Raw genomic sequence first — 15,019 nt, 5'->3', positions numbered from 1 at the left:
CAATTCCCATTACTAGTTAACAGTATTGAGTATCTGCTTTCTTTAATAAAAAGCCATGTCCAGCATAAAGACCATAAATCGATAAGCAGCCACTTTCTAAATCTATTCTGTCTCCTCCAAAAACGCAGAGAGAGCACTGCAGCTTAGAAGACAGAATAGATTTAGGAAAAGAGACCCCTGCCCTCTGGGAGCATAAACGTCTGCTACAGAGATCCTGATTTCTCACCTACTTCTGAAGAGCAGTGTGACTTCTGCTGTGACTCAGCTCTTCAGAAAACAGATTGCTCATTTCTAAAAGCTGTACACGTGCAAACTGGTGTTAAAATTCTTACATTGGCTTCATGGCATCTAAGACCAGGTTGGCTGAAATCCCCCACAGAATGCAGTCTTGGATGTTTGACTGATACACGTGTTGAATACACAGGTAATGCTCTAAGCTGCCTGCATGTCAAGGGCCAGGGCAGGCAGTGTCCCCTTTTGGCACAACCCTACTGACGGGGCAGCCGCACCTGTAGAGCCACTGTGTGCGCTTGACAAAGAGTGGGCACTCATGCTTTAGCCATGGGAGCTCTGCGATACTGCTCTTGGCAGGCTGTCACCTAGTATTGCGTATTTGCTGTGTTCATTCCAGAAGTAATAATTTCTTCTCAGTTGAACCCCATTTCCCAGTGCGGATCTCGCAGCAGGCAAGCAGCAGCAGTGGCCAGGGACAGAGACACGCGCAGAGACACACACACGCCATCCTTGCAGCGCACGCCCAGGCCCAGACAGCACGCAACACGATTGCAGTCAGACATTAGGCTGCCAGAACGGAGGAGCACAAGACAGAAGCGTGCTTTGGTGGTGCTGTGTGTTTGGTCCTGTTGTCATCTGATGGCAGGGACGTACAGTCCAGCAACCAAGACCCACCCGGGTTCCCGCAGAAATCACAGCTCAGCCGATAGAAGTGGTGTAGCCATGGAGAGGCAGGTGAAAATGGCATGCAGGATAACCAGGAGGAGTTATTTTTTGCCTTCTGTTACCACTACAATCATTCCCCAGGACGTCCTATGGGTACTTGTGCAAACACAGCCGTTGTGCTGGTAAGACACGCTTCCTGTGGCAGCCCGGGGGCTGAAGGCACCTGGCAGGGTTTGTTTCTTCACTGTAGCCCTGGCTTTCACTTGTGGCCCACAGACCTTTAGAAACCCAAAGGCTTCTTCTCAGAAGCGAGTAAAAGCTCTCTCACCGTTGTCAGAAGCCCTTAATTTGCTAATTTTTGATTTGCAGAACAAGTGAAGAAGGGGAAGAAATGTATAGCATGAAAGATTAAACATTACTAAAGAAAATCTATTTTCTTATTTTATAAAGAAGTGAGGAAATGAAGATATTTTGCCTAATTTAATGATCATTTGCCACACATCTGAGCACCTGAGTTCTTAGTCTGAATAAGCGTAGATGAAATTCAGATACAGAAAAGATTATGTAGAAAACTTGATTTTCATACACACATGGACACTATTTTTATATTTTGATCTAGCCAGGGGACAGAAATCATATTATGAGATTTAATTACGTTATTGTGACTAACAGTTCTAGTTACAAATACTGACTATTGAAAATGGAAGCAAAATGCAAGCTCTCTAGTAGGTAAACATTTTATTTTAAATTGACTGAATTTGAATAATGAATAAATTTGAGGAAATTGCAATCTGCTTCTGAAAGTTCCATACAAAGAAAAAGGAGCTAAGCTCATAAGGTGAATTATTAATGTCAGTATATTCGCTTTGCTCCAGTTATTTGTAACATAGGAAACGCGAGTTGTGTGTGTATGTCATTTTAATATTAATTCAGTTGCCAGCTTCGATCTAAAATAGTGAGACAGATCCTCATTCTCTGAGAATTTTTAGCGTGAGTGAGATCAATACGGCAAAGCATTGTGCCCAGAGAAAGGCTAAGGATTGAGCGTGACCGCAATACCTGAGGTTGGTGGCTTTCTGACCCTCGTCGATCCTCACTGCGGCATGGCAGAGGCGCCCGTGCACCAGGAAGCTGCTCAGCAGGAGCAGCAAGGCGTGTACAGTCACTGCTGAGTTCAAATGCGTGCTGCGATCGTATCTGGAATGAGTTTGATCAGGGTCAGCTAGAAGAGGATAAACAAAAGTAAAACATCACGTACTTCAACACAGCTGTGTGCAGCTGCCAGGGCCTGGGCCAGAACCAGGAGCTAATATCCTTGCTGAGACATCCCTTCAGAAGTCGGCATTTCAGCGCGAGTGTTACACGACCTCTCTTTTTTCCATTCACAGCACTTCCTTATTATTCATAAATACAAATTTCCATTCCATCTTTTCACCCTATCTATAAATATCTGCAGTTGCACCAAGTGTAGGAATGAAGTTCTATTAAAGGGAATTGTGAATTACAGCTATATTTTTAGATTTAAGCTTTTTGCTAATTTAGTTTCAGTGTTTCCCAGAAATGCAGTGATTTTAGTACTCGCAGCTGCTAACTGTGTGACAACACTGGGCGGTGACGCCTTACATTTATACCCCGCACATACGCAGGCCCACTGTCGCTTTCCAGGCTTTCTTTTATTGGTAAGTATCAGCCTGAAGAGGACCACCTCTAGGACTGAGAAGGTTATCTGGAGCTTCACAGACGTGTTCAGATTCATACAAGACTTGGAGAGTTGTAGAGGAGTTCTTAGCCCTGGGAAAGCAACATCTTCCTTCATTCGGTGTCATGTTTTAGTATCAGGGTGTGAGTAAATGTACTAGCAATGCCCGTGAAACCACCCATTGCAGAGGAGTAATGACCCCTCCTCACACCTTTGCTACTGACTTAAAAGTGCTCAGAACGAGGTCCTTCATCCCAGCCTCCATGTGGACTCTCATCATGATGCCAATGGTACAAGGGGCGCGTTTGCAAGACTACGTGCTGATTTTGTGTATGGCACTGAAATACCATCAGAATATGTTACAACGCTACTCAATGTACTGAGGCTTTGGTGGGGGTGAGGCCTTGCTAGGTCCATCGCATGACTGACATGGAACCCAGCACGCTCCTTGAGCTAAGGATCCTGGCACCAACTTGCAAACCAACTGGATTTAAGTCCCAGATGCTGATCTGCAAAATGCCAACGGTTCAAAAAGTCTTGAAGGCCATAGCAGAAGATGCAAGGAGACAACCTAAATTCTGTTTAGATACTTAAAATGGATTGTGTGCATGTTTCCATGTAGGCTATCATTGATACAGTCTTGGGGATCAAAGGGAAATGGCAGACTAGGATCATTTTACTCTGAAGCAGCTTAAAACAGGGTGAGAATGCCCTTATTTTCACTACAAGCCTGAGAAGAAGTCCCAGGGGAGCAGGTTGATTTGGGGCTTTCCCTTTTCATCTGGCATTTCTGCCTTTCCTTCTTCCCCTGCTTTGCTGTGTCACGGCAGGCGTGGTTGTGACAGAAGGGAAAGATGGAGCAGGCCAGGCCCCGTGCAGGCTGGGCCCCGCAGCCTGGCTGAGCTCCCTCGCACCCGGTCCAGCAGCAGCGGTGTGAGCAGGGGCCTGCAGCTCCTTCAGCCCCTCTGTGCACAGCCACCGGGGCAAGGCTGAGCTTCAGCCAGGCCAAGGCCACTTGCGGCCTGCTCAGAGACCTCTACTCAGGTGTGGGAATGAGCATAATGCACAAGGGAGGAAAATTTGGTCTAAAAACACTTGACCCTGTCTGTATTCACTACAGATATAACTAGGCTTTTGACCTTCTAGATGTGAGAAATACAAAGCTTTGAGCATAAGTGAGCATGTTGCTGGAGCTGATGCTTTTAGATTTTTAACTAGTGCTGTGCCACTCTTTCTAGCATTATTTGGACATTCATTGTGAACGAAATATATGTGGTCTCTTTCTAACAAAATCCAGAAATGCACATTTTACAGGTCTGCTTTTTCTAATATGGAAGGCAGAAATCCATACAGTCTGGAGACTTAAGGTACTGGAAGTAATTTTTCAAAACGTGATGCTTACCGCATTCGCTGTTTCTATCAGCTGCAATGCAGTTGCTCCTCAACATGAGCCCCACACCCAGTGGTTAGAATTTGCTGGGCTCAGCTATACCACGCTAACATGTCAGATCTGTGTGTTCCTGTGATGACTAATAGTGGTACAAGAATTAAACATTACTCATCTGGTCCAAAATCTGCTCTCCATGGGACATGTATAGCAGAAACAATAGTGGGAACTGGCTCTTTTCTTGGGGCTTGTTCAAGGCTTGTGCCAAGTCCCCTGGAAGGATCATCTATGAACGTGTGAAAAGAATACTGGTGTCAGGCAAAATTCCGGTCCAAGTTTCATACTGTGAAAGGCTAAGGACTCTGGTGGGGTTCAATCCAGATAAAAATGACTTTTTATTTAATTCAAAAGGTGCTGTACCAGAGGTGAGGTCATTGCAGAACTTGGTCCAGCACCTTTCTCACTTATAAGGCTGGCATGTATGTACATCTCATATTGTCTTGGGGTGGATCCAGATTTCAAACCGAGCTTGTATTGCTGAGTTGCCCTGCACAGAGGCCAGGGAGATGCTGGTTTCTTAAAGGGTGAGAAGATTTTCCTCTTCTTATTTCCTGATTGTGTATTCCCCAGAGGCATCTTAACAGCACAGCCCAGTGCCAAAAATTAAAACTAAAAAAGGACAGGAAGGAGAGGAGGGATGAGAATAACAAGACATACCTGCTGCAGTCCTGGCTGTATATTCCCTCTGTGTCCCACTGACGGTGTCATGTGGAAGGGAAATTGTTCTATCAGTGACTGTGTTAGATTCATGACCCCACCACAACCTTGAATTGGCCTTTAGTTGTCGCTGATGGGAACTGAAGAACAGCTCCTGTCGACATGATTGCTGCTCTCCAATGAATCAGAACACGCAGGGCACAGAGCAGCACATTAAACTAGCAACAGAAATATATCACTGTACTTTTATATAGATGTATTGCTTTTGCCCAGGCATATAAATGATTGGGCTATCCACTTATTTTTTTTTCCAAGGACTATAAATTAAAAATAAGCTAAGGGTTTTGAAATTATGTTCTCTCTCTCTCCCTCTTTTTTTCCCTCCCCTTCTCTTTTTTTTTTTTTTTTTTAAGCTAGGAAGCTATTTTAGGTCTACAGTAAAACATTTTAAAGGTAATCTTACAGCCTGTGTCTATCTGAGCATCCTTTTTCTAAAAGAAATCTACTACTGCAGCTCTGGTTCAGGTAATTTAACACTTCAGCATGATCACAATAACTGCATGCATCCCTGTGCTTCTTTTGCTGCTAATGAACAGGATGTATGTTTTAATTTAATAAGATGAGTATCTTAAATGGCAAAATTTATGTGTGTCACATGTTGGTGTGTTTTTTTTTCTTTCCCCTAAAAAATATTTCATAAACTAAGATTATTTCAATATACCTTAAGCAAAGGTCACTTTGACTTGAAAGTTAGTTTGATGTACAGCTGCATAATTTAATGTAGTGCCTTCAAAATTGAAATGTTTCACCATTAAATTGCATTTAATTTTTGCAACCTGCTCTGCGTGCCGATTGAATCTTTTTAAACCATCCATTTAATTCAGAGATGATACCACCAAACTTGCCATATAATGCCTGCAGGAGATTGCAATGTGTTTTGTCCATGGGATATTTCCAGCTCCTTGTGGACAGTTTGTCACTCACCAAGTTTACAGCCAGATGCAGAAAAAATAAGCAAGCTGTTTCCCTTACCTTCTTCCCCCTTCTTATGTTTTTTGGGGGTGAAATGCAGAACAAAAATAATCAAAAAGTCCATTTCTTTATGGTGTAAGACCAAGGCAGGACAGTATCACAGTTTTTGTTCCCATGGAAAGAAAAAAGCCCTACAGCTCAACTCTGGAAACCCTTGCACATGCAATCAGCCCCTCGTCATGCAAGTGGAACAACTGACTTGCGTGAGGCAAAGTTTTCCTACAAGGATCTGTGGGACTGAGCCAGATCACCTTCTGCCCATTTTCCGAACATGCCATAATCGGACCTTTACTTTTTTTTACCTTTACTTGTCTTTGGGTAGTTGCTGAGGAAGTTTGGTTTTAGCCATGCATCTGTGCATTAGATTAAATGAATTTGTCATCCACCAACATGCAACCTGGTCAAAGAAAATAGACTAGCTGGTTACAGCTATTTCCTCTCAACAGTCATAAACACTGTGACAGTTCTTATGTCTTTTCACTAAACTTTGAATGATCGCATCTTTACTGTATACCACTTACTATCAAAGCTAGTAAAGTATAAATAAAAACCTGGTTGCACTAGATCTGAAATGACTGGTCTTTTTACAAGATACTAATGATAATGTGGTCATTCAACATTTTGAACCTTTTAGCTGACTGCTATCACAGACAGCAATACTTCATCACACCACAGTTTTGACAATATTTAAAACTTCAGTCCTTTTAGGCCTTCTGAGCAGCAAGTGCAATATCAAGAGACTGGAAGGCTTTGTAGTGTGGAGAGGGCATGTAGTACATGAAAGACCGAGCATCTAACTGCCTAGGAAGTAACGAGACCTCAGTCCTCCTGCTTGGTTGCCACCTAGCCACTGTGCTTTAATTCTTTAGGTGTTTAATTGTCTATCAATAAATCTTTCTAAATGTTCCTGGCATAGTCAGAGTTAGCTGAGATCTTTAGAGAGCTGTGCACTCCAATATCTAGCTTGTGCTAAAATCCTATCAAGAGCCAGTTAACCCACGGATTATTGGCTGGTGGATGGAGGGGAGCATCTCCTCCTCTTTGTGTTTTCTCAAGAAGGGAAAATGTGACAGTCGGAGAAAGGCTTTCTAGCTGTGATCTCAGAGAAAAGAAACACTTACCTCTCTCTGAAGGAAAGCGGTGAGACAGGGGCTCAGCTTTTTGTCTCCGGCCAGCTCAGGCATTTCTGGGCGGCTCTGTGCTGAGTGCGCTGGCTTCCAAAATAGGGATCAGTGACCTCTGGAGCACTGCCCGGAAAGGCTGGCTGTCAAACCTGGGCTGTGGGTTTTAAGGTCCATCAGTCAGACAGAGCAAGCTCTTGGTGAATTCTGTCCCCTTTAGAGCCCATCACAACATCCATCCACACATGTGCATCCTTAGGATAAGAGATGCTGATAACTCATTCTCCAGATTATTATTTAAAAAAGCAAAATCGTTCTATGCCAAGAGAAAGGTACTTGCTTTGTGGCTGAAGTACCACCCTGAAGCATTTGGCTTCTCTCCCTGGTACACATGCAGTTTGCCACATGGCCTTGGGAAAGCCAATTAGCTGCTGCTTGGTTGCCGAGCTGGGGAATTAGGAAGTTTTTTCTTTCCCATTTTCCAGAGCTGCTGTAAGCCTTGACTCTCTAATAGCTTTAACACACACTAATTGTTTACAAATTAACTTTTGAGCATGACTGGTGCTAAATTCTAGACCTAATGAATTTATGTGTCAGAGGGCTCACTCCTAAGCTGCTTTCGGCTGCCAGGGATGTATTGGTACCTGCAGGGGCATTTCTTTCTTTCTGTGTTGCCAGCAGGGTGCCGAGGGATGGTGGTCACCAAGACAGGATGATCTCTGGCAGACCCGGGGACTAGTGAGTGTTTTCCTTTGGAGGAAAAAAGGAATGAGACCAACCACTGCTGCGAGGCCAGCGAGCCACTGCCAGCTCCTGCCTCTTGTTTTCTCTGTTAAAATTCTGAGTCACTCTCTAATCTAGTCTTAAAAAGGCAAGGAAAAGCTCTTGTGAACAGCCATGGAAAAACAAAATAGCAACAACAAAACCAACAGAAAATGAGAAACTGTCAGAAGCTGGCTGTCTCAAATTGGGGCAGCAGTAGTCAGCGCACAGCACAGCTCCCTAGCACCGTGTTCCCCACCCAGGACTGCTTACACTGAGTTGTAGCTCAAATCTTGCCGCTGATCTAAAGTGAGGTGAAATTTAAGTTACCAGCTGCCTTGTTACCACTGAACTCAGATAAACTGAAAATACTTCCACCCCAGAAGTATAACTGGCACTTGAAGGACACATAGAAAGTCATTACTGAAGGGCGCTAACTTTTCTGATAATAAATTAGTTTTCTGACTCCTTGAACACTTTGTCAGCCCAGACAGTAGATTGTTTTATGACACAGGGCTGGCATGTTGTTTGCTTACTGATGTTATGAATGTCTGTGATTTTATTTAGGGTTTAGGTTATCGCCATATGTTGAGATTGCACAGGGAAAAAAATCTTGAAGTGTCCTGGGCTGATCTGTTCATCCAGCAGCTCACATGAAGGGAAAGGTTGACAAATTTCTGATATCAAACCCAGCTGTCAGAACAACACGGGGTAATAGCTGTCCTTGTCAAACGCGCCAATTAATTCACCGGACTGTCAATGGGGGTATAATTGATAGACTCCACAATCTGGCTGAGTAATGAAAGTCAGAAGCATTACTAAGACCATTTCACCTCCTAAGAGATCTTATAACGTAACCTGAGCTGTCAGCGCTGTGATGAGGGATGCTTAGAAAAAAGCAAAACAACAGTTTTTTGCAATGGTAAACAGAGGTTTCCTACGAATCCTGATTTTAAGGGTAGAAAAAGAATATGTGAAAAGAGAGAAGATGAAACAATGGAATAATATTGTGGAGTGACAGTTTTATCCAAATACTCTCTAAAGCGGAATAGAAAATATAATTAGAATCGTTATTCTCTGAGAATCAGTGTGTTGTGAGAGTCTTTGTTCTAATGAGTGAGTTATTTCTAAAAGAAAACATGGCCATTGTCTTAAAAGCTGCGGCTGTCAGAAGGCAGCGTCAACTAAACATGCTTATCAGCATAATCCTTTGTCTGATTCAGTAATGTTTGTTAAGAACTTCCCCCCCCCAGAAAAAAACATTATTAGAGTTCCCTGACTGCTGTGCTAATTTGTCCTCTTCTGATGTACATTTTTAATAAATTGAGTTCTCTTGGCCTTACAGGGTGATTTTATATTAGCCACTCATTAAAAAAAAATAAAGTTTTCTTCTTCATCACTACAGCTCAGAGATCAGGTCATTAGACCTACAACCAGACCTACTACAGTGACATGTGCAAGTGAGAACCAGCATATCGAGTCATCTGTGCCAGTGGGCAAGCACTCATAGCCATGGACAACACCATAATAAAATACAGAATATAATCTTGACAGAGAAATCCAAAAGCCATATACATTAGAAAGATAACAGCAAGAAAAAAAAAAAGAAAAAAAAAAAGACTGATGTTCAACAAAAAACTTAGAGCGGAACTGATGCTGCCCTTTTGAACCACCAAGTCTGCTCCTTCCAGTACAGACAGAAAGGAGGGACAGGAGGGCCTGATCTCACCATCACCCCTAATACACAACCAAAGTTTAATGCAGGAATACATAACGCACCTAAGCTCCCCCAGGGAATGAGGAGGCACATTCCTACATTGACCCACGAAATTTGTCACACCCTCTTTCAGCACACTGCATTGGCTTGACTGTTTCTGAGATATCACAGCTCTGGGATACTGCAAATGAATCCTCTGCATTACTGAAATGGACTTGAGAAGTAGCTGCTTGCTGGAAAGAGCAGGGGACAAAGTCGGGCCTGCTCCTCTGGAGCTCCTCTTGGAAGGGAAATAAGCCACCTGGGAATTTAATGCATGCTCTGACACCCTGAAAAAAAGAGAAAACCGAGCTTCTAAGGTACTTTAGGACAGCGTTCTACGGGGAGGGACCATAGTATTGTTTCTTTATGCAGTTCAGGAAGTGATTGAAAAACATTACAACCACTGGCAAAGATGAGAAAAGCAAGTTTAAAAGGACTGCCTGTGCTGGGTAGCCCTGCTTTCCTGTGTCCTAGGATTTATGTACTTATGGATGAATTTAATGCTGGGTGATCAAAAGAGTTCAAATAGTGGTTGTATTAATGATTTCAGCATAACCTCTAAATCCCAGGATGGCAGTAGAAATTTTCAGCTTGGTCTTAATCTTCTGACACTTTTTATTAAGAGCTAAATTAAGTGCTGTTGCCTTATGATAAAGGAGCTTACAGGAGTGTTAACAGTATTGTCACTATAGTGTATGTATACTCCGTGCTCCAAGCTCAATTTCTGGTTATACTAGTTTTCTGGTTAGAAAGTAAATTACTAATGGGAAAATCTCCTGTCTGATATTCTTTCAGCCTTTTTTCCTTGATATTTGATTAATCCTTACTTTATTTTATTATTATTATTTTTAAATCCTTAGCCTTTTTATCTGCCTCTCTGAGTTTTGAGAGAGATGAGCATTGTTGCCTATACCTGTTAGGGTGTCCCAGGACAGAAGAGCCTGAGTCTTCCGGTCCATGCAGAGTGCTTTGGCTCACAATTGCCACTCTTTCTTCTGGTCTTCCCAACAAATGATTGGTACCTGCTAAAGATACCCGCAGGGCTAACAGCTCATAAAAGTGTTATGCATTTTTCAGCAAAGACCTACCTTATTCTGGAGTTTAGGTCACATGTGATCTCTGTTTTGTGACCAAGGAAATATTAATATGCCTCAAAGAAATATGAGAATCATCTCACCATTACTCTTTCTCTCTTCCTTCACGCTGTTCCCTGAAGTATATTGATCTTTAAAGCAGTAGTTTTCTTGAGCCAGTATCAAGAGAGTGCGTCTGAATCACAGACAAAAATAAGTCATGTTCAAAACTGTTCTTATCCCTCCAGACAGCTTATTCATGTCAATCCCAAAGATGCCTCATTTTCTAACTTAGGGATAGTCTTATCTGCTAATTAAAGGTAATGCCATCCCCAAAGACCAAAATTGTCATCCCTAGTCTTTGTTTTGAAGCTAGAAGGTATCACAGGAACTGATGCTGAGTGCCTTGAGATGAAGGACAGGGACATTGGAGCTGGCATGCTATTGCGTTCCTTCCCATACATTACCATGGGGGCTGTTAAGGACCCTCTTATTGCAGAATCTACTGATCATACAAAAGCCAGATAACATCTTTTTTGTAGTTCATAGTTTTCATCTGTACCCACTCAAACTCCCTGTTGGCTGTTTAGCTTCATGTCTGTGTATTATTTGGGCTCCTAACATAAACCCAAAGCTACAACTGAATGAGAAAAGGTGGGAAAGAAGAAGTGATGCTCATGCTGGTGGCAATCACATCCCATGAGAATCTGCTACAACAGCACTACTGGGCTTTGCAGGTACAAAGCCATGAGAATAACAGAAGTGGAACAAGAACAAGAGTGTGAGAACAACAAGGGAAAAACACTACCACAGACTGGCTAGGAAGCATGGCCACGGCAGCCTGGGTGAGAAAATAACAGAAGTGAGGGGGAGAACACAGAGTACTCCTCCGTCCCCACTCCCTCCCGACCTGAGGTTAGTTGATTCCCTGCTTGGTATAAGGTATGTGGCAATAATATCTTAATGTTGTGGCCTTCAGCAAATGCAAGGTTTAAGACTTGGGGGAAAGACATCTATAAATTCTCTGAGTGATGAATGGCTGGCAGTTTCATTTGAGTACTTTCTGCTGCAGAAATTTAACATTTTTTTCCAAGGGCATATGCCAGAGAAGAGAATGAGGAGAGTTTTTCATCTGAATACTTGCATCTCCATCATAAAGTAGATGTGCTCACTGCGGGCCAGCAGAGCCAGAAGATTGCACACAGAGCACCCAAATCCCAGAGAGGAAGAGTGGGGACACAACCAGGTTACGGTCTTGGCAGAAGCCTGAGAATGCTGCGATGTGCTTTGCTGGGCAAGGTGGAAGATGCGATGTTCCCAGCTGGCAACCGATGGTAACGTAATACCCGCAGATGGAGGCTGAGGGCGATACGATATTCCCAGCTGGTAGCCAAGGCCTGCCTCAGTGCATTCCCATTTGTACACGCAGCTTCTCCGTACAATGAGAAAGGGTGGGCAAAGTGCAATAAAGCAGCTGGTCTATTAGAAGATAAGCTTTGTGGGGAATAACACAAACATGCAGAATCCCCTTAATCTTAAACTTTATTAGCCTAGATAATAGGCTTTGGTAGTGACAACAATCAGTTGAAATGCAGAATTGTCTTGGCTCCCGCGGCACCTGCCGTGTCAGTCAGTCAAAAGCCATCTTCTCACACACAAAAAGGTGGCTGTTTGGTACAAGTAAGCTACAAGTTTTATTCATTTGTTTTGAAAAGGCAAAGGAAAGCTGGCTACCCACTCTTTGTGGATTTAAGCGTGCTCTCGCTACAGGGGAAAGGCCAAAGCACTGTGAAAGCCTGCTGTCTTTCTTTACCTCGACGGAGTAGGAGCAAGATATCTTTCGTCTGCTGAAGCCAACATGAAAGAGTAGGGTTGCTATTCCTGCTCTGAATGAGGTCAAGTTTCCTAATATTCAGCCAGTGATGAGAAAGGGAAATGTGATATCCTTCTGTATAATCTCCATATGCGCCACTTGCAATATCTTTGACATAAAATTAATTTAGTTATCCACAGAACAATTGAGAAGAAGCATCTCTCATTCTCTTTTTGGTGGAAAACTTAGATCTCAGAAGCTCTATGCACACATGCAATCCCCACTCCTATAAGTGGACAGGTACAAGCTTTCAAATGAGAAGGCATTTCACTTTAAAAATGGCCTTGAATGTATTAATATTTCTCTGTTGCGTGTGCTTTTGTAAAGTTAATTTTTCCTCCACAGCCCTACTGTCAAAATGTTAGGCAAAAAACCTGTTTAGAAATATTTCAATACAAACTTTGGTTAAAAGAATAACTACAAGGTGACAGAGGGTAATTTTTAAGTCAGAAGAAACAAAAGCAGTTCTAATAATTAAGTGCCAATTATTTCAACTTTTTATATGTCCTCTAGCGATATTTGCAACAGGTACTGCAGCAGAAATTCACAGTGCAAGATATGTTAGGTAGAAAAAGGGGCTAGCTTGGTGGGTTTTACGTGGGTCCAGGAGGGAGTTAAATAAGTCTAAGTACTATGAACAGTAAAGATGGGTCTAGTGGGTTAGACTGCTGTTAATAGTTTTGCCCATGAACCCACAATCTTCCCCTTTCAACATCTAATGTTATTCCACCATCTTCTCTGAAGAAAATGGAGATTAAAAAAAAATGACTAGCAGAACTATACGAAGAAATGGAACAGAAGATGCATTGCAGCTTCCATTGCTCTGTGCCTCTCTCCCAAGGACAGAAGTTGAACCTGCAGTGAGGCAGTGGTACCTGATGCAGCCGCCTGCCAGCTGCATGCAGCAAGCAGTGGGAAAGCATCGGCAGGGCAGACCAGACACTGTCATGCAAGCTAGCTAGGTAAGAACTACTGCGAAAGGTAAGAGAGGAGCGTAATGCTATCTGAGTGCAACTGTAGAAGAAATGCTACTTTGATTTATCTCCACTGAGTTGCCTTCAAAACTTGTCATCATCTGCTCCAAGCAGTTCCAGGGCTTCTGATGAGCAGCTTTCACGTCCAGAAAGCTTTATCACCCTTTTGTTTTATCAGGACTGAGACATGCTTGCCTTCTTCAGATGGTTCCCTTTCCTCCGCTAGACATAACCAGAACACCTCTGCTTCCTTTGCAATGGTGTATTGATTTTTTTTTTCCGTCTCTCTTTCCCTAGGGAATTGACTGCACTAGATCAAATTAAGAACAATCTAAGCATTTAATGGGACTCCTTCGATACAATGAAGTTTGATTGCTTGAAGTTGAAGTTCATGATAATTATTTATGCTGACAGCACCCTCTCGGGCAATAAAGACTGACCCTTTCCTGAAGGCGCCGGTCTTCATCAGGAAACTATTTTCATTTTGCGGTGCTTTTCTAGTACCCATACTTCTAATTATTAAATATGAGTAAACAATCATAGAACAAAATATACCCTATTTTCTCCAAACGCTGGTAGCACCTGCAGTTTTGAGATTACCAGCAAAACCTTAGACTCTTCGGGTACAGTTCCCAAGTACCCGATAAAATCTGTTTGTGATGAGAACTGCAACATTTCTGTATTGTCTTAGAGGCTTGTGCTGAAGACTGCATACAATCATAACTCTTTGAGCTTACAAACAGGTTAATATGTGAGCAGATATTTTCTATGAATGGCTGAGAAGTTGAAAACAAATCTCCCTTTCAGCTTCTTGAGCCCTGTTATTAAAACTCCCCCTGGCTGGGTATAAAACCAGGCCTGAAGTCAATGCCTGTGCACATGCGCACACATATCCCATGAAACCAGGTGCCTTAGCTCCTGTGGATGTTTGTCAGCACACAAAACATCAGCACACCTTCACTTTTTGGTACATACATACACATAAAATTGAAAACATGATGATGTTTCATATGCACAAAATACATATATGAACATACATATATATGTAAAGTAGCCTTCCACCTGAATCAGTACAGCTCCTCCAATTTCAGTAACAGATGTAGTTTTACAGCAGATGGACTGCTTCAGAAAGTGAATCAGGTAAGGGAAAGCAGGCAGGTTTTTTATTTTTGTTTTATTTTAAATCTTTCCTCCCTGCCTAGAGCAACAACTACATTTGTCCAGCTCTTCTCTGGAGTGTAATTGTCAAAATATAAAGCATTTGGGGGAATCTATGGACTCATGTGTATTTTGCCTTTTTTATGGCTGGGAGAAAAATGAACATGGCTTTATTACAAGGAATATAGTACTTACTTTGGTGGTTGAATCCTTCTGTGGTGGAGAGGCTGTTGTGCTCTGCCACACCTTCAGAAAAGTCCTCATTCTTCACCTTGAACAGACAGCCAGGGTCTCCGCTGTTTCTGCCAAACTCCTTCCTAGCGCAGGCTTCTGTCTTTGTATGTATAAAGTTCTCAGCATTAGCACTTTAAAATGATAATGCAGGAACAGCTGCCTTGCATTACTTACTAATTCCCCAGCCAATGGACTGAGTAGAAAAATTAGTCTCTTAACTCTTCTAAATGTAAAAATTATGTTATTTAAGAAATGATTTTGTTATCAGTTAGAAAATGGGAAAATTAAAATGAAGCTGCATGAAGTCAGCAGTCCTTCCCTGGGACCATG

At 42.5% G+C, this 15,019-nt stretch overlaps 1 protein-coding gene across 1 annotated transcript in view; it reads right to left on the bottom strand.

Annotated features, from left to right (window-relative positions):
* Nucleotides 1–15,019, bottom strand: part of KCNA4 (potassium voltage-gated channel subfamily A member 4) — a 123,223-nt gene that overhangs the window by 98,052 nt on the left and 10,152 nt on the right. The window contains exon 5 of the mRNA XM_083838910.1: nt 1,960–14,789. The gene's annotated coding sequence lies outside the window, so the exon portion shown is untranslated. The remainder of the gene's footprint in view (nt 1–1,959; nt 14,790–15,019) is intronic.

Source organism: Anser anser (assembly GCF_964211835.1).
Source record: "Anser anser genome assembly, chromosome: 5".
In the NCBI taxonomy this organism is placed as follows: Eukaryota; Metazoa; Chordata; class Aves; order Anseriformes; family Anatidae; genus Anser; species Anser anser.
Note: the sequence above shows the minus strand (reverse complement) of the source record. Positions and strands in the feature narration are given on the sequence as shown.